Here is a 19528-nt window from a genome sequence, read left to right on the forward strand (position 1 = left end):
ACATGTTGTGCATCTAGAACCTGGTGACTGCTACTCTTCATTTTGGGACATGTCTTAAGAATTCAGCCATGTGTCAGCTTCTAAGGAGGAGAGAAGAAATAAAGGAACAGAGAAAATTTCAATGAAAGATTTCCAAGTTATAGTTAGATAGGACCAAGTACTTCTAGTGTGATATCATATAGTAAGATGGTAACAGATAACATACATTTTTTTAAAGTTTTCAAAAATTACTTGGTATATTTTAATAGAAATCAATGATAAATAATTGTGGATATAAATGTTTCATTGGATTTAATGAAAATGTGATCTATCCATATGCATATTTTATATTTTATGAATGAATTAAATAAAATTAAAAATGGGTTGTTGAGGCATTTGGGTACTTATTTCTCTTCCATTCTTACTTACTTCATTTCCTTACCACATCATGACTGTTTGAACCTCACGTTTGACATCCCAGGACCAGCAGGGTTGGCCAGAACTAGATCTGTGGTTAGCAAAGAAAATCTTAACGTAGATATTTTGAACTTGGATGGACTTTGCTTCCAACCTCCAATCCTATCAACTGGAAGCATGTAGGCGCTGCTGCTGTTATGGGGAGAGGTACTGCAGCTCACCTCAGAGGTAGACATCCCCCCAAAAATGCTATTTTGCTTGGAAATGATTTGCACCCTGTGGAGAGCCCTTCTTAGATACCTTTGTACGACTCCGCCCCTGCCTCCACTGTCTAGAGCCCTCTAATTATATTTGGGGAAGCGGGGTTGCTATGTAAAGGCATGAGTCAGATGTGTGATAAATTCAGAGCAGACTGATGTTGGCATTTGGAGGGACCATTGAATTTACATACAGATGCTCATAGCACTGCTGACAAAGGACATCGCTTTTCTAATCCCTGGTTCATAAGAACAGCATGTTTTTCAGAAGAAGCCATTTACTCCAAGGCTCTCTCTGATTTGTTTCTTGCTTTATGTAACCAAATCTTGCTCCAAGGATACCCAATGTTAAATGTTTGTTCGGTGACTTTGCTGCTGCTTTTGACAACATGATCTTTCCCTGTTAGGAATCCTGTGTTGCTAGCGTATGGAGCTTTTAAGTTAAGCAGACCTACATCTGGATGTCCTGTGCTCTGTGTTAATTATAATATATGGATTAATTTACATTTATTTTCTTTTCTAAAATTCAATACTCTTCCTGATAAAGGTATTAATCTGAAATAGTACATCCAAATTAGAATTGTGCAACCATCTGGGTCTCCCAACGAGAGCCATCCTGAGCTCTGAAAACTAAGAAGGCTTGAAGGCTTCTAGTGGGTTAGATCCCTCTGCCTGACTTCAGTATTTCTAAAGGAGGGATTGTGAATGTCCTGAACTCAATGGTGGGGAAATACTTGAAGCAACACTGGGGAATTTTTTAAATTCTAGAAAATTTGACAGGGGGACCAGCATTTGTCACTGAAGAATATTAAGAGAGATGAAGAAAAAAAGGAGCATATTATTTGAAAACCCAAAAAGAACAAGATGAATTTGAAGCCCCCTTCAAACAGTAGCTGCACAGAATGCCTTTTGTTTCTTGTGTGATTTCTGCTGCTGCTCAGGCTGTGATGAGGGACTGATAACCGTGCCCAGGAACTGATAACAGTGCCCAGGGGGCTGTGCACACCATGGGAACTGATTGAACAGCAACAAATTCTTAACAGATTCTTGGTTCTCTTAGAGCTCAGAATTCCAGATTTTCTACTTAGGGAAACAGTTTGTATTTAAAGAGATTGTGCTGTTCTGGGGATCTGGGTGGGAATATTTTTCATAGTTGAGGAGCTCTTAAACAGTTTAATTTACCAGGGAGACAGAAGGGAATAAACTGATGTGATCAAGTTCTTCTGTTCAGCCTCGCAACAGATAGCATCAAATATTTACCTTGAGAAATTGTTGGCTGGGTCCATGATTCACACAAAATCATGCTACCTTTCTGGAGATGTCACACACACACTTAATTTGATCCCTCGTTTGGAATTTTCACATTTTATAAACTTCAGGATTCATAATACAACATTTTTTTTTTAATGGAGTGAAGTAGGCAGAGCCCATGGACTTGATTTGAAGGGGTGGTTAGTGAAAAGAGCACAGGCTTTGGGCTTTTTGTCTGGGAACATGAGTTCTCTTGGGGGAGTCCACGCGACAGTGACACATGTATGCGTGGAAGGAAGTGGGCACAGGGACAGGTGGAAGTTGTAGGCAACTGAATAGAGAGCACAGTCCTCCTTGTGGGAGACAAAGAACGAGGACCTGCAAACTTCTTACATGAGACATAACTTTGAGCAAAGGAAAGTAATGCGGGAGTGTCGTGGTTGTGGGTTCATAGTAGCCAGTGCTCTGGCGAGCTTTTGCATCGTACAGTTTAAGAGCCACGTCGATTTGGCTGGAAATATGGAGGGTCCATGGCTTTGTAGACACAGGAGGTTGTCCAGTATTTAAATCTGAAATTGTTTCCTGGGTTTTGATAGCTCTATGAGTTTTACTGTTTAGTAAAGTGCCTAGCCTGCGGGTGAGGTGAAGTGCAGTACATATTACATGATTATTGTATGTTACATTATTACATGATAGCACTCTTCTGGGCATGTATGATATATGTAAACATATATGTCTGCCTGACTTCTAATACCCTCCTGGCTATGACACAACTTCTTGTAGTGTACTGTACTCAGCTCTCATTAACACCAACCCCAGCCTATGTCATCCAGGAGAGTGGAGCCAATTCGTGTGGAGAAGCTACCACAGAGGTAGGAAGAGAAAAGAAAGAAACATATTATCTGGAGATCCTGAAGCCAGGTTTCTATCTGGGCTTTGCAGAAAAGGCAAGTGAATTAATTCTGTTTTTGATTAAACGGGTTTTTCTTTTTTAGACTTTTTTTTCTTACGTTTCTTTCTTTATTCATTTTATTTATTTGTGTGTGTATGTGCATGAGCATGTGTGTATGTGTGTGCACACACATGTGCACGTGTGTGTGTGTGTGTGTGTGTGTGCATGTGTGTGTGTATTTGTGTCTACATGCAGATATACTACCCTGCATGTGATGGTCCGAGATAACTCTGGGAACTCAGTTTTTCCTTCTACCATGTGAGCTCTGGAGAGTTAAAGCAGATGCTTTTACTTACCTAAGCCAATTTGTCTACTCTCAAGCAAGTTTTTAAAATTACATTTATTTTATTTTACTCCCACTCCTCACATCCCAAGCACAGCCTCCTTATCATCTACTCATCTTAGTCCTCCCCCAGATCTTTTCATCTACTCCCCTTCCTTCTCCCCTGATCCACTGTTTTTTGCCTCCCTTTAGAAAAGAGCAGGCCTCAGTCAAAAGAACCAGAGATGCTCCACTCCCACTGTTAGGAGTCACACAAACACCCCAAGCTAGACAAGCACAACATATATTCAGAGGACCTTGTGTAGACCTGTGCAGGTTCCGTCATTGCTGTTCAGCCTTTGTGAGCAGCTGCGAGCTTTGCTTATAAACTTTTGTGGTATATGTTTTCATGGTGTCCTTGAAGCCTCCTCCTCTTCTGAAGGGTCTCTGGAGCTCCACCTAATGCTTGCCTGTTGGTCTCTGTATCTGCTTTTATCAGCCACAGGAGAAAGCCTTTCTGATGTCCACTGGGCTAGGCACCAGTCTATGAGTATAACAGAATACCATTAGCAGTCATTTCATTGACTTGTGTGTGTGTGTGTGTGTGTGTGTGTGTGTGTGTGTGTTGTGTTGTGTTTGGTTCCACCGATGGCTTCTTTCACATGCCCTGCACCACCTCTGGGCCAGCACAGACACGTTTTAATTGAAATCTGTCACTCATACCAAAAAGATGTGATCAGTGTTTTATTTACTTCTGTTTAAAAATGTCTTCTTTCCTGCATGAAAAGAATCATTTTTTGGTTTTGCTTGATTGCCGATGGCTTCTTTGTCTGCTCAGTGTGTCGTGCCATAAAGTAAACATGTGAAGTGGCAGAGTTGCCAAAGTCAGTGTCGCCTTGCATGACATGGTAAGCTGGGGACAGATAGAAGAGGGGGTACTGACACCTAGAGTCACTCTGTGTCCCTCTCAAGGCTTTAGCTGGATGGGTTAGGAGTCTACAGTGGGCCATCTATTACATTGGACCCTGCTAAAAAGTGACTATGCAAATGTGTTGGGGAGAAATGAAGCCAGGGCAATGATGTACTTCTTCAGGAAAGTAAGATGTTCAATATCCTTTAAAGCTTAAAGGAGCCTTGTGGAACATCATTGCATGTTAATCTTATAATGATGAATGCCTTTTAATTACTCAATAAAACATTAGTGAGATGACTATTTGATAAATATTTGGAAGCTGCTGGTTTATACATATTTATCAAAGTGTTAAGACTAAGTTGTGTCTGAAGACCGTGTATAATGTATTCAGAAACTTATTAGTTAAGGCAGGAAATTTCTTTGTTCACTCTTGTTCCATAAGGCTAAGTCTTACTCTTCATGAGATAATAAACCCTTGATTTTGGTTCCCTGGGGAGAGAAATAATATGTGCTTAGCTTACTCAGAAGAGAGTCGTGATAATCATAATCAGCAAACTCCTTTCTCCTCTGAGCTCGAATGCCCATGTACAGACAGCTTGGTTCATATTTAACATGTTTTCTCATATGATAGCTCTTTTTTTATTTGAAAGGTATATATGAGGAAATGAACAATAGAAAGTTAAAAAGTGTTCTTTCTGCAAAGCTTTCCATTGTTTTTGGCTTATGCTTATCTTCTGTATGTTTTTAAACTGATATTGGGTTGAATTTTGTGCGTGCATGTGTGTGTGTGTGTGTGTGTGTGTGTGTGTGTGTGTGTGTGTGTATACAAGTGCATGTGTGTGATAAGTGTGCATGTGCATGAAAGTGGGGACGTATGTATGCAGGCATGCACACAAAGATGCCAGAGATCAACGGAAGCTATCATCTCGTATTGTTCTTTAGCTTAATGAGGGGTTCTCACTGAACTTGGGGCTGGCAGAGAAGTTTTCAGGATTGTGTCTGACACCCTAGTACTTAGGCCATAGGTACATGCAATTCAGACCATTTCTTAAATGGGTACTGGGTGTCTGAACTCAGATCCTCGTAGATTTGAATCACACACTACCCACTAAGCCATCACTGCCTCTACATGTTGGCATTTTAATATTAGCTAATTGCAGGACTTTGCAAGTTAATTGTCCCAATTGGGGTATTGTTTGGTTTGTCTAGGAAATGTCTCATAGGCTGATGTGTTGAATGCTTGCTCCCAAGGTGGTGGTACTATCTTGGGTGTCTAGTTTATCCTCTCTCTGCAGTGTGTTTCTGTACAACTGTCCCAGTCAAGCCGCTACTTCTCCTCGGTGCTGATCTCTCCCAAGGTATCCTCTTTTTGCCCTCTCTGTTCTTGTGAGAGTTGGGCATATTCAGTCTTGTCAAATCTTCCTCTGGTGCATCACTTTGTCTGCCCCTCTATTAGATGTCACTTTTAAACATGAGTACATCCTTCTACAAACTCACTTCATCGTCATCATCTGAGATTAAAGGTGTGTGCTAAGGCTGAGCCACACAACTAGAAACAGTTTTTTTTTTTTTTTTTTTACAAACAAATAAAACAGTCTCGGGTTCACAGAGTGACCAACTATCTTGCAACACTTGGTTCTGTTTCTAGAGCTCGAAATGTGATAAATGGTTAACAAAACAGCCTAGGGTTCCTTTCTGTCAAAGGATGAAATACCAAGAAAGTTGGAAGATAGGGGAAGAAGATATCTCAGCTCTGTGCCTCCTCCCTGATTCAATTCCATTCTCACACCTGAAATAATTGTAACGGAAAAAAGTATCCAGTATAAAAGCATGAGTATCAACTAATGATAAATGATTTAGGTAACAGAGATTCTATGCTATCTGAGCACGTTTAGACTGGAACGTGCTCTTGCTGTAACATCAAATCAAAATAAAACATACATGTAAAGAAAGGAAGGAAATAATAAAATAATGTCCATTTTTTCTCACCCAGTAAATATCTGTAATCCTCTGTACACTTGAGACATAATGTAGCATTTTACAGCTTGAAAATAAAAGCCATGAGTCTATTTAAAATGGGATGTAGACTTTGGAAAGATGTTAGAAAATCCTGCTATTGATAATAAAGGAAAATGAGACCTGTCCAAGAGACAAGAAGTTTGGGGATACAACCATGTTTGAACAAGTAAGCATAGATTCTTATTTTTTCTTTTATTTCAAATTTATTTCCCCTTTAAGCTAATGATTCCAGTTTCCCCTAAACACATTAAAAGAACCAATTCTCCCTGTAGGTCTGTGAGAATTAACTAATCATTACTAGTCATTTTTCAGTGGTAGCAGATGGAAGCATAAACTGTTGGCACTTAAATTAATGAAGCCCTTGAGCTTTGAGAGCTATAGAGCCTTCAACCTAAGAATGTCTTAGAATAAAGGATAATAAAGGACTATCAATATGTTTTCATTTACCTCCTTGTGAACTCTGGTGAATGACTATTTTATGGGGGCCCAGGGAACTTGACCATGCAAAGGCTAATAATGATTCTGTAAAGGTTGTTGAATCCTGATAACAAATAATATGTACATTGATAGCTCAGCTTCTAAGAAACCATATTGTAACCATATTAAGAATTTTAATAGAATTAACCTAAAAAGCCTTATGGAAATCATTGGTTTGGCAAAAGGAGAAGAGTGATGGTCTTCACAGTTGGAAGATTTTACACCTCGATTCTTCTCATCCTGGGTTGTGATTCAATCATTTCAACATAACCTAGTCATATAAATGCGTTGACCCTATCAGGAAAGAATAGAGGAAAATCCCTTTGGTCCTTTGGGAACTTGAAGTAAAACAATTGTCTTTGAGAATGTGGATTTCAAAATAAGTAGTATTACAGCAATATAAACACTGGTGTCAGATCCAGATTTGGGGGCAAAACTTAAAAATCTCAGGACTGGTTTGGTGGTGGGGAAGCTTGCAGGGGGTTGTGAATAATAGAACCGAGAAGCATCAGAGTCTTACCCATATACCACTTAACATCCTTGAAAGTAAGTTCCTTTACATTTTCTGGAGATCCTACAGATTTAGAACACAGACATTTGCACTGTCAGTCCAGTGAGAACATGAGGCTGTTCACTAAAATTGGCCATTAGTCTGTTCTTAATTTTTAACCCTTACACACATACACACACACACACACACACTTTGTTTACTTTTGGGCATCTTTATCTATGCTCTTCTCTAACATAAATGTCCTGGAAGGTTGATAAATGTGCTTAATGAACCTTTGTACCATTAAAGCTCCATTTCCTAAGCTGAGATGTGTGGGAATGTTAGTGGACGTTATAACCAACGAGGGCTAGGTAGGTATTGTGTCAAATACACTTGTGAAGCAAGAAAAGAATGTAGAGCTCAGTCTTTCTTCCATAGAACATCTCGCTTTATATGGTAATTCCTTTAGGATTAGTGTTTCTTAGGACTTAAAATTCCTTTAGTAGAACACTTTGAATTAAGTAGGAAATGCTAAATAGAAGACAACCAGTCATAGTTTCCCCTTTTCATTAGTTCATTGAAAAATTTTTTACAATGTATTTAATCATATCCAAGCTCTTTCTTTTACTTCTCTTTGATCCATCTTTCTTCCTGCCCAGCAAACTTTATGTTTATATGTCTTTGAGTAAATAAATCAAGTTTTAAAATCACTGGAATGGTCAATTATTTCATGGGTGCTTTAGAACTTCGTATATTGAGTATAATGATGCCTGTGATGGTTAATTTGTCTTCACATGTCAACCTGACCTTGTCAGAACCACATAGGTGACAATCTGTGAGAGAATGTTTACTGATGTTTTTCTAGGGACAGGAAGTCCCTGAATATTGGACTTCTCATGTGTGATGATACCATACTGAATTAAGAAGGAGAAAGGAAGTTGGGTCTCACCATCCATCTCTCCCTGCTTCCTGATTGAGAATGTAATGTGACCATCTATCTCAACCCCTCACCCCTGCTGCCTCAGCCAGAGCCTATCACCACAGCTTGACTACACCTTAAACCATGAGCCAAAAGAAACACTTCCATTCATAAGTTTTGTTCATTGGCTTTTGTGTCACACCAAGGAGATAAATAACTACTGCAGAATCATTTGTTGGACATCCAAGACAAGATGCAGCAGTATGTGGTCCAAAACTGAGTTGCAGCAAATAAGTGCAGAGGACTTTAGGCAAGAGCATCCTGGAAATACCACCTTATACTTTGTTCAGGCCAGGAAGAAGAAACCAAGAATCTGGACCAGAGACTGGCATGGCTCAGTGGCGAACTGTTATACCTGGGATACAGAAGGCCCTAGGTTCGATGCCCAGTCTAAGGAAAAAGCCAAAACAAACCACAGAAATAAGTCCTTATACACCAAAGGGAGCACCAAGTGCTTCTGTGCAGGAGACTGTTAATCAAGGGCCTTCCCAGGGACGTGGTCTCATTCTTTTTTCTTCCTGATGAGAATGGGAAATTATATTGGGCTATCGGTTCCAGCCACTCCATGGGAGGAGAGCAGATTATGTCAACTTAATGGGGATAAAGAGGGCAGTGAGCAGGGAGCTATTAACTCCAGACTGAAGTGCCTATAGATAAATCAACCTCCCAAGTGTCCCCCTTCCTCTGTGCCAATGCTGTTGAACAAGCTACCCGTTTAGTGTTCGCTTTGGGGTGCCTGTTTTATGACTGAACTCGGAGATTGTCATCATTTTAGTGGAGAATGGCTGGAGCAAGTGTGGGATTTGCAGCCACGGAGGAAGCAAGTTTAAAGGCAACGAATGATTGTTGTGATGAGTATACAAGGGGCAAGATTAAAATGTACAAATGTGCTTACTATTGAGCAGAAGAACTACTAGCTGCATCCCCCACCCCGCTGGGGAGAGTGATGTTTAAGACAGACTGACAAGCGGCTAAGCCTCTCCCTCTTATTCTTCAGCCTTGCAGCTCATTGCTGCAATGATAGTTCCGTCTACTTATAAAACAGATTTGTAAAGATCCGTAGGTCTTATCCACGTTGTGCGATCATCTTTCAGCACGCTCTCAGCAGGGGAAAGTTAATAAAATCAGGGACGAACGTTGTAGCAGTCAGGGATGCTATTGCTGTGATAAAACAGCGCGATCAGGCAACTTACAAAAGAAAGCTCTTAATTGGGTTTCAGAGGTTAGAGTCCGTGATGGTGGAGCAAAAGCATAGTTGAGAGCCCATATGTTGACTGGAAAGCGGGAGTGGGGGGAGCAAGAAGGGGAGAGGGAGGGAGGAAAAGGAGGGGGATGGGAAGAAGGAGAGAGAGAACTGGGAATGGTAGAAATCTTTTGAAACCTCAAAACCCATTCCCAGTGATACAGCTACCCCAACAAGGACACACCTTCCAATCCTTCCCAAACAGGTCTACCCACTGAGGACTGAGTATCCAACCATATGAGACTATGATGACCACTCATTCAAACCACCACAGACAATAAGTTGACACATGTTGCACTATGGTTCAGAAACTTTGTATCTTTCCTCTGATCTGCTAACAGGCTGTGTGACCTTGGATAAATCACTTCACCTTCTGTGCCTTGGCCATTTAATTTTTAAAAAGAAGGAAATAGTCACATCTCTAATAGTGGAATATTTGGGGGATTAAATTAAAGAACACAAATACATTACTCAGACCTGCGACACACATAAACCCAGGAGAGTAGTTGTAGTTTAGACTCTTGGTGTTACTGTTATTAAACAATAGAGTAACTGGGGCCAGTCCTAGAGTTGTTTTATCTGTTTCAAGCCAACCTGCTTCAAGCTCTTTAAAACTGCAACTATAGTGGTCAAACTGACTTTTCTTTTAGCCTTCTCAGAAATCTCATTTCTGTATGCTTCCTTACACAGACAGAATTCCTGCTTTACGTATGTTGCAGTTTTCAATCAACAAAGGTCGAAACCACCTTTGTTGAACCACCATGAGAATAGCGGACAAGCCTTCCTTGGGTAGACCTGACATTGGGTCAGAGGTCAGAAGTGAGGATATGTATATACCAATCTTAGAAATACCAGGAAGAAATGGGACAATGTGATTAGAGAGTGACTGAGGGAGAGAGAGAAGGGTAAATCTGATTGGCTGCTTGGATCTTGCATCCTGTCTCTCTTCTTGTTGTTCTTGTTCTTGTTATTCTTGTTCTTGTTCTTCTTCTCGTTCTTGTCCTCCTCCTTTTCTTCTTTTCCTTCTCCTTCTTCCTCTCCTTCTCCTTCTCCTCCTTTTCCTCCTCTTCCTCTTCCCTCCCTCATCTTCCACCCTCCTCTTCCTTCCCTTCCTCCTTCTTTTAGTCTCATAGACTAGTTATTGGACAACAGATATTTTTTTCCCAACAAGTTGTTTACACTAATGTTCTCCAAAAGAAAAACATGGGAAACACCATTTACAGGATTTTAGGATGGTTTTATAGACAGCAATATTGTGCCATAACTTGAAGAATTAGGTAACATTAATTTTAATAACATATTCTACACAGTACAATAAAAACATTTCAACATGTTAACTATATGTAGCAGTTGGTCCATAAAATATTTTATTCCTTACCAAATAAGCACTCTTTTCACATAAACATTATTTTCATCATTTTTTAAATTAAGTGTGCGCATGTGTGTCTGTGTGTGTGTGTGAATATTTCAATATAGGTACCAGCAGAGTTTCCAGGAGCAGCAGTTATAGAAGTTATAATGGTTGGAAGATTCCAGATGTGAGTACTGGAAATAAAACTCAGGTTTTTTTGGAAAGCAACATCTGCTCTTGATCATGAGACTTCTCTGTAGACCAGTGGTTCTTAACCTGTGGGTTGTGACCCCTTTGGGGGTTAAATGACCCTTTCACGGGGGGGGCCTCATTTTACATATTCTGCATATCTAACATTTCTATTAAAATTCATTAACAGCAGCAAAACTACTGTTATGAAGTAGCAATGAAAGTTTTTTTAATTGTGAAAAATGTATTTGCATTAATTAACTCCTTTTTTCCACCATCATAAGAGATACAGTGTGACCCAGCAAAATATTCATATATATTAAGAAATAAAAATCCCAAGCTGCAAATTTATCATTTTTTTCCTTTATGTTCAAGCCAAGGAGCCTAAAGCAACAGTGGTCACTGCCTTTCAGAACCTTGACTTCATGACTGACAACAGAACTGACAATAAGTCACTGATTCAGCCACTGTCAGCCAGGGACAACCTCCAATCCACCATGCTAGCTTTGGGCATCTCAGTTCTTAAAATTAAACAGATCACTTACTGGAGTGATTAGGGCTTCGGTTTTTTTAAACTCAGCCATTTTTCTTATAAAAATAAAATGTCAGCATGTGCCAGGTGGTATCTCTATGTGAGATGCAGCTAAGAAGAGGTATATATCTTATGGCTGCCACTTTGGGTTTTTCAGTAAGCCATCTTTCAATGAAAGTCTTGTTAAAAGTCACTCTATAGCAACCTGACAGGTGCATCCTTGGCATCTCATCAGGACAACATGATGCAGTTAATGTTGGAGGTCACTGCAGCGTGAGGAACTGTATTAAAGGGTCACAGCATTAGGAAGGGTGGGAACTCTAGACTGTTTTGTGCATTTTTTTAAAACATGGCAAATCTTTAAACAGTCATTAAAGCGCTTACCTGTAAGGCTTTGTTTTAAAACTCGAAATATCTTAGTCTCTCTTTAAGAAAAAAATTAAAACCCTTGATTTGGATGATCACATTTCCCACGAAGGCTGTGGGGCCCCAAGGATCAGAAGCCATCTTTCTTTTTCCTTTTTTTTCTTTTTCTTTTTTTTCCCCTTCTGTCTTTAGAACTCATTACAGTGTTTGGGATAGTCAGAGTTTAAAAATTAAAAAATGCGTAATTCATATAAGGACGTAACTAGTGCTCAGACTAGTTTGTTTATTTTATTAATTTATTTTTTTAAAGATTTATTATTTGATGTATGTAAGTACACTGTAGCTGGCAGACACATCAGAAGAGGGCATCGGATCCCATTACAGATGGTTGTGAGCCACCATGTGGTTGCTGGGAATTGAACTCAGGACCTCTGGAAGCACAATCAGTGCACTTAACCACTGAGCCATCTCTCCAGCATTAATTTATTTTTTATTATTTTATTATTATTAAAATTATCTTATAATTTTATTATTTATTTTTTAGACTAACACATTTGTTTCTGGTGTAATTTTGCTACTGTTTCATGAAAATAAAGCAGTCACTGGCTTGAAATAATTCCTTATCTGTCCTCTGCTTTATTTCTTGAAGGGAATCCACACTGTTTAGTGAGCTGTATGGGTCCAGTTTCTCTTTCCCATTTTCTTTGCTGATTTCTGTCAATGCTTAATCAAAACTGATGCTGTTTTTCTTCCTTGCTCGCTTCAGGCACATTGGCAGGAAAGGATGCATCTTTCTGTTCCCTTTTCTCTTGCTCTGATAAACTAAGCTGGAGAAGGGACTTAGGGAAGGAAGCATTTCTTTGGCTCACAGCTCCAGGTCGTGTTCCACCATGCCACTGACGTCATCAGCAGCAGAAGCTCAAGGCGCCTGGTCACCCTGTGTTCACAGTCAAGAAGAGCAATGGATGAAGTCCACAGGAATGATGTCACCCACAGTCAGAGTGGGTCTCCCAAGCTCAGTTGACCCACTCAAGAGACTACCTCATGGCATGCACAGAGGCTGATGGTCCCTTGAAAACCAGTGTGCCATAGGCTCGTCCCTTAGGTGACTTCAGATACTGTCAAGCTGAATACCAACATTCATGATCACCGGGTGGTCACACTGTCTGTCCACTGTATTATGTTTTTTCTCTTGCATGAGCTTGGGACCAAAATTAGGACTAACACTAATCTTATCACCTTGCACAGGGAGCTGGTACGAGGCGTGTACTGGGGCAAAGTGGTAGGAGACTATTTCGAACACAGAGAACCCCATAAACTAAGACACTGAGTGGGAAGAGTCATGAAAAAAATCAAAACCTGTCTGAAGAGCTGTAGTTAGTAAGGTTGAGGTAAGCTGTAGTTAGTGTTGAGGGGTGAACATAGGAGGTAAGGCCTGGCAATGTGAGAGGTGGGCGTATCCACAGTCTCAGATTTCATCCCACAGGCTAAGGCCTCAGGCACTCACAAGGGCTGGGCAGTAATAGTACCAGGTACAAGATGATAGTAGACAATTGTCAGCCATCTTGGTGCAAGAGGACAGTCCTGGGAAGAAGGGTTCTGATGAACTGAATAGAACTTATTTAGAGCTAATTACTGTTACCTAGCTTCTAATTAATGGGGGGCAGATATATGTCCTAAATATTTCATAAATTAATCCTATACATCCCATAAACAGAATAAGAATCATTTCAGTAGTCTACATTCTCTAGTAAAAAGCTAATAGAGCGATAAACAGTAAAGAACAACATATATTAGTTAATAAATACTTCATGAAATCGCAAATCATAAAATCAGGGTAATTAAAATAATTACATGGATAGAAACAAGATGTCACATCATATTATATTAGAGAAAACCTAAATTAGTCTGGAGCTTCTTGAAGTTTAGAAACTTAGCATTAATTACTGAGGATAACATACATAATTCATACATACATATGTACATGTATACATGGATGTGTGCATGCGTGCCTGTGTGTGTGTGTGTGTGTGTGTGTGTGTGTGTGTTATTACTACATGAATGCTCAGTTACGGGGACTTAAGAACTCTACCTTTCCGGGAAGCACACAGAAATTAATAGTAATTTTAATTCATGTTTTAGGAAAGGGATTTGTCAAGAAAGTACAAAGGCAGGGAATTGAGAGTTTGAAAGATGATCGATCTTAGGAACAGTAAGCAGAGAGTCCTGGCCTGCAGTGTGCTTCTGAGACTCTGGTTTAATGGGTTTGTATCAGGCTTTGTTGAAAAGGAGAAAAGAGGTCATTGGCCTCTTAGCTGGGGACGTGGTCGGGTTAAACAAAATTAACCTTTCAAAAAAACAAAACAAAACAAAACACTGTAAAAGGTTTCTCAGGATTTGTGCACATTTAATGTCTTCCAAACTGGTTCTAGTAATTAGCATTTCCAAAGTTATTCTTTTTTTTTATTAATGATTCCATTTGTTTACATCCCAAATGATATCCTACGTCCAGGTTACCCCTTCCACCAGCCCCCCATCCCACATCTGCCCTCCTCCTTTACCTATATGAAAGTGCTCCCCCTCCCACCCACACTTTTCTCCTCCACCACTCCATTATCCCCCTACACTGGGGCATCAACGCCCCCCCAGGACCTAAGGCCTCCCCTCCCATTGCTGTCAGGCAAGGCCACCCTCTGCCACATATCTATTTGGAGCTATGGATCCCTCCAGGTGCACTCCTCGGTTGGTGGTCTAGACTCTGGGAGAACTGGGTGGTCAGGCCAGCCTGGTTGTTCTTCCAATGGGGTTACAACACGCCTCTGCTCCTCCAGACCTTCCTTCAGATCCCCAACTAGGTTCTCTGAGCTCAGTCTGATGGCTGGCTCCAAGCATGCACATCTGCATTGGTCAGTTGCTAGCTGCACCTCCTCAGGACCCACCACACTAGGTTCCTATCAGAAAGTACCTCTTGACAATAGCAACAGTGTCAGGTTTGGTGTCTGCAGACTTAATGGATTCCCAGGTGGGGCAGTCCCTGGTTGGCCCTTTCTTCAGTCTCTGTTCCATTTTTTGTCCTTTTTTCCCCTTTGGACAGGAACATTTCTGGGTTGAAACTTTGAGATGGGTGGGTGGTTCCATTCCTTGACCAGGGCCCTGCCTATCAGCTGGAGGAGGTCTCTACAGGACCTATTTCCCCATTCTCTGTGCATTTCATTTAAAGTCATCACCACTGGGTCCTGGAAGCTTCGTGTTTCTCTGGTGTCTAAGACTCTCCAGTGGCTATGCCCAGTTCCTCATCCTCCCTGATACCTATTTTTGTTCAATTCCCTGACTCTCTGTACCTCTCCTGTCCCCTCTAGTTTCTGACAGTGCCCCCTAAGTTCCTCTCTCTCCTGTCTCCCGCCCAGGTCCCCCTCTCCCTTCTCCTCCCTCGATCATCCTGTTCCCCCCCCCCTCAATGCAGGACTGAAGCATCCATACTCTGTTCTTTCTTCCTCCTCCTAAGCTCCAGAGTCTATGGGTTGTATCATGGGCATTGCGAACCTTTGCCAAATATGTGCTTATTATTAACTACATACTATGTGTGTTCTTTTGTTCCTGGGTTACCTCACTCAGGATTATGTTATCTAGTTTCATTCATTTGTCTGCGAATTTCATGAAGTCATTGTTTCTAATAGCTGAGCAGTAATCCATTGTGAAAATGTACCACATTTTCTGTATCCAGTTCTCTGTTGAAGGACATCTGGGTTGTTTCCAGCTTCTGGCTATTATAAATAAGGCTGCTTTGAACATAGTGGAGCATGTGTCCTTGTTAGATGTTGGAGTATTTTTGGGGTGTATGCTCAGGAGTGGTAAAGCTGGGTTCTCAGGTAGAAGTATCTCCAATTTTCTTAGGAACTGCCAGACTGATTTACAAAATGGTTTTACCACCTCGAAGTTTCACAAGCAGTGGAGGAGTGTCCCCTTTTCTCTACTTTCTTGCCAACATCTGTTGTCACCTACGTTTTTGATCTTAGCAATTCTGACTGGCGTGAGGTGGAATCTTAGGGTTGTTTTAATTTGCATTTCCCTGATGACTAAGGATGTTCAACATTTAAGTGCTTCTTGGCCATTCAGTATTCCTCAGTTGGGAATTCTCTGTACTTCACTTCTTAAAATAGAGTTATTTGGTTCTCTGGAGTCTAACTTCTTGGGTTATTTGTATATTTTGGATATTAGCCCTTTATCAGATGTAGGGTTGGAAAATGTCTTTTTCCAATCGGTGGGTTGCATTTTGTCCTATTGACAGTTTCCTTTGCCTTACAGAAATGTTTTAATTTTATGAGGTCCCATTTGTCGATTGCTTATTTTCCCTTAAAGCATAAGCCATTGATGTTCTGTTCAGGAAGTTTTCCCCTGTGCCCATGTATTCAAGATTCAGGATATCTAGTTTTGTGTGGAGGTCGTTGATCCACTTGAATTTGAGCTTTGTACAAGGAGATAAGAATAGATCAACTTGCATTCTTCTACATGCAGACTTCCAGTTGAACCAGCACCATTTGTTGAAAATGCTGTTTTCCCCACCGAATGGTTTTAGCTTCTTTGGCAAAGATCAAGTGATCATAGGTGTGTGGGTTCATTTCTGTGTCTTCAATTCTATTCCATTGATCTTTTTGCCTGTCTCTGTACCAACACCAGGCAGTTTTAAAAATCACTATTGCTCTATTGTTCGCTGCTCTGTAATCTTGTATTTATCCTTCTCGGTGTCTCTGTCTCTTGCCCTCCTGCTGCCTGGGCTTGTGCAGCTGCTTCCTTTTGAAGTAAGCGTCAGTCAGGCGTTTCCCTGATACCGACATTTGTAGAGGCGGCGATGACAAACTTCTGGTGTGTTCTGCGCAGAACTCTGTTGAAGGCAAGAGGTCCGGTCACAGGTAGCAAGCCACTGCCCAGCTGCTTCAGGAAAACTCTCTTGCCCCTGTGGCGCCTGGTAAGGATGGTCAGGACAGTCCCGGGAGTGATGCTGAAGCACAAACTTGTCAGTGCTGACTGAAGGGCTTTTGCCATGGCTCAGCAGCTTCCGAGGCACGTCTTCGGTAGGATAATACCTAGGCATTTTTTTGAAGCTTCACCACCTGAGCACCACCATTTTTGTCTCTCTAACCTGTTTTTGTGACAGTAGCAAGAACCTTCTCCTTTTTCTTCTTTTCAACCTTGGTCTTTGCAGCTGAGGATTTCCTTTTGTACAAGGCCTTTCTGGAAAAATGGCAGATACGGAGTACCTGCCAATTCCTCTAACCAGGACAGGGTTTCGGCTACAATGGGTCTTTTTAACCTTAGGGTTACCCTTTATTGCTACACCAGCAGCCCTTGAACCAGAGGTAGCAGCATCTCTGCCAACCTTCTTAGCTGCAGGTCTCTTCTCTTTTGTATCAGGCTTCTCTGCCTTTCTACCACCATCTTGCAAGTGAGGAAAAAGAACTAAAGCTGCAGCTTCCGATCTATAATTAACAATCATATCTTTTTTTGTGCTGAAAATTTTGTTGTCTTAGGGATGCCTCTAGCTTCGACTTTGTCTTCTAATGGTACTCCCCTAACTCCTATCCTCCGTTTCTATCCGAGTCTCCTCTGGGATGTTGCCTAAAGAATTTAAGGTGACTCCAACTCACAGACAACATTACTGGTTCATCTTTGCACTCAATCCAAGTGACAACCTTCACCATTTTGTGGGCACATGGAACAAAAGACAGTCCTCTCCCTGGCTGTCTAGATACCACACTTAGTAACCTTGATACCTTAGCCCAATCCATCTCTGAATTCAGTTCTCATTCTTCATATTAAATTAAAAATAGAGGGGCAGATATGGTGACACTCTTAATTCCAATATTTCAAAGGCAGAGGCAGGCAGAATTCTAGAGGCCAGCCTGATCTACATAGCAAGTCTCAGGCCAGCTAACAAAACAAAAGCAGAGCCTGCTGTCACAGACATGACATAAGAGAGTGGCAAACTCAAGGACAACCTAGGCTACGGAGTGAGGTGCTGGCTCAAAAAAGAAAAAAAAAAAAAAGAAGAAAAGATACTAATCAACCAACAAATGGAAACCAAACACTGAATTGTAAAAGAAAAATATTCAAGTGTCAACAAATTGTGTGTGTGTGTGTGTGTGTGTGTGTGTTTTAATCTCATAATCTTTCTGCTCATCTGACTTTTGTCTCTTGAGACAGGATGTGAGCAAATATCACAGCTGGAAGTGGCCTGAAGCACACCCCCCTGAGTACTGGAATCCCAGCTATGTGCCACCACACCTAGCCCAACCCGTGATCTGTACAATGAAGTCGGTCTGACCTTGAGAGGAAGCCCATGCCCCCTTCACATTCCACTACTGAAGTACTTTCTCCAAGTAGTATTTCTTTCTTCCTTCCTTCCTTTCTTTCTTTCTTTCTTCCTTCCTTCCTTCCTTTCTTTCTTTCTTTCTTTCTTTCTTTCTTTCTTTCTTTCTTTCTTTCTTTCTTTCTTTCTTTCTCTTTTTGCTGTTTTTAGTTGGTTGGTTGGTTGGTTTTGGTGTTTTGTTTTGTTTTAAGACTTTTTTTTTTTTTTTTACTCACCAATAAAGCCTTTCTGCTAAGTTTTCTTTCTGTGGGTTTCTCTTTCTTGGAATTCATTTGTATGAATACAAGATGGTGGTATCTTTTGGTGGTAGGCTCTTCCTATTCTGTGGAAACTGGCTTTGCAGTTCTGTACTCAAAAAGCAGCTTGGGAAGGAAAGGGTTTCCTTCAGCTTCCTGTTGATAGTCCATTACTAAAGGAAAGCCAGGGCAGGAACTCAAGGTAGGAACCTAGAAGCAGGAATTGGAGCAGGGGAGGATGAGAAGCTGCTGCTGGAAAGTCCAGTTGTAAATGGCTGAGTGGTGCAGGCCCCATTCACTACTCCTTCTGCTCCTTAGGAGCACCACACATGTACTCTGTAGCATTGGCTATGGTGGTGTCCGGGAAGTTTTCTATTATAATTTTATTGAACACGTTTGCTGACCCTTTGGGTTGGGAATCTTCACTCTCTTCTATACCTATGATCCTTAGGGTCAGTCTTTTCAATGTGTCCTGGATTTCTTGAGAGTTTAGAGTTAGAAGCGTTTTGCTTTTTGTGTTTTCCTTGACTGTGGTGTCGATGTCTTCTATGGTATCTTTTAGGACTGAGATTCTCGTTTATCTCTTGTATTCTGTTGGTGATGCTTGTATCTGTGACTCATGTTCTCTTTTCTAGGTTTTGCATCTTCAGGGCTGTCTGCCCCCCTTTGTGTTTTCTTTAATGCTTCTATTTCCATTTTTAAATCCTGGGTGGTTTTGTTTAATTAATTCCTTTACCTGTTTGATTGTGTTCTCCTTTATTTCTTTAAGGGATTCATGTGTTTCATCTTTAAGGGCTTTGACTTGTTTACTTGTTTTCTCCTGTGCTTCTTTAAGGGAGTTACTTATGTTCTTCAAGTCCTCTATCATCTTCATTAAATGAGAATTTAGATCTGAATCTTGCTTTATAGGTGAGTTGGGGTATCCAGGACTTGTTGTGGTGGGAGTACTGGGTTCTGATGCTGCCAAGTCAAATTGGTTTCTCTTGCTCATGTTCTTGTACTTGCCTCTTGACATCTGGTTATCTCTGGTGTTATTTGGCCTCTCTGTTTCTAACTGGAGCCTGTCCTTTCTGTGATCCTGTGATCCTTATTGTGTCCAAAACCCTGTGGGGTTTAGCTGTAACTGGTGTGTGGGGATGCAGAGCAGAGGCTTTGCTCTAGGCACACATGCAAACTGGAAGATGCAAGAGTCTCTGACCGAGCCAGGTATCTGTGTCCCTGGGCTCCAGGGGTCCTAGGGTCCCCATT

At 41.0% G+C, this 19528-nt stretch overlaps 1 pseudogene across 1 annotated transcript; it reads right to left on the minus strand.

Annotated features, from left to right (window-relative positions):
* Window positions 1-16370: 16370 nt before the first annotated feature.
* Window positions 16371-17171, minus strand: LOC308414217 (large ribosomal subunit protein eL6-like; annotated as a pseudogene). The gene has a single exon. The product of its transcript is annotated as a large ribosomal subunit protein eL6-like (transcript).
* Between the last annotated feature and the right edge of the window lie 2357 nt (window positions 17172-19528).

The sequence above is a fragment of the Micromys minutus genome (genome assembly GCF_963924665.1).
Source record: "Micromys minutus genome assembly, chromosome: 33".
NCBI classification, from domain to species: Eukaryota; Metazoa; Chordata; class Mammalia; order Rodentia; family Muridae; genus Micromys; species Micromys minutus.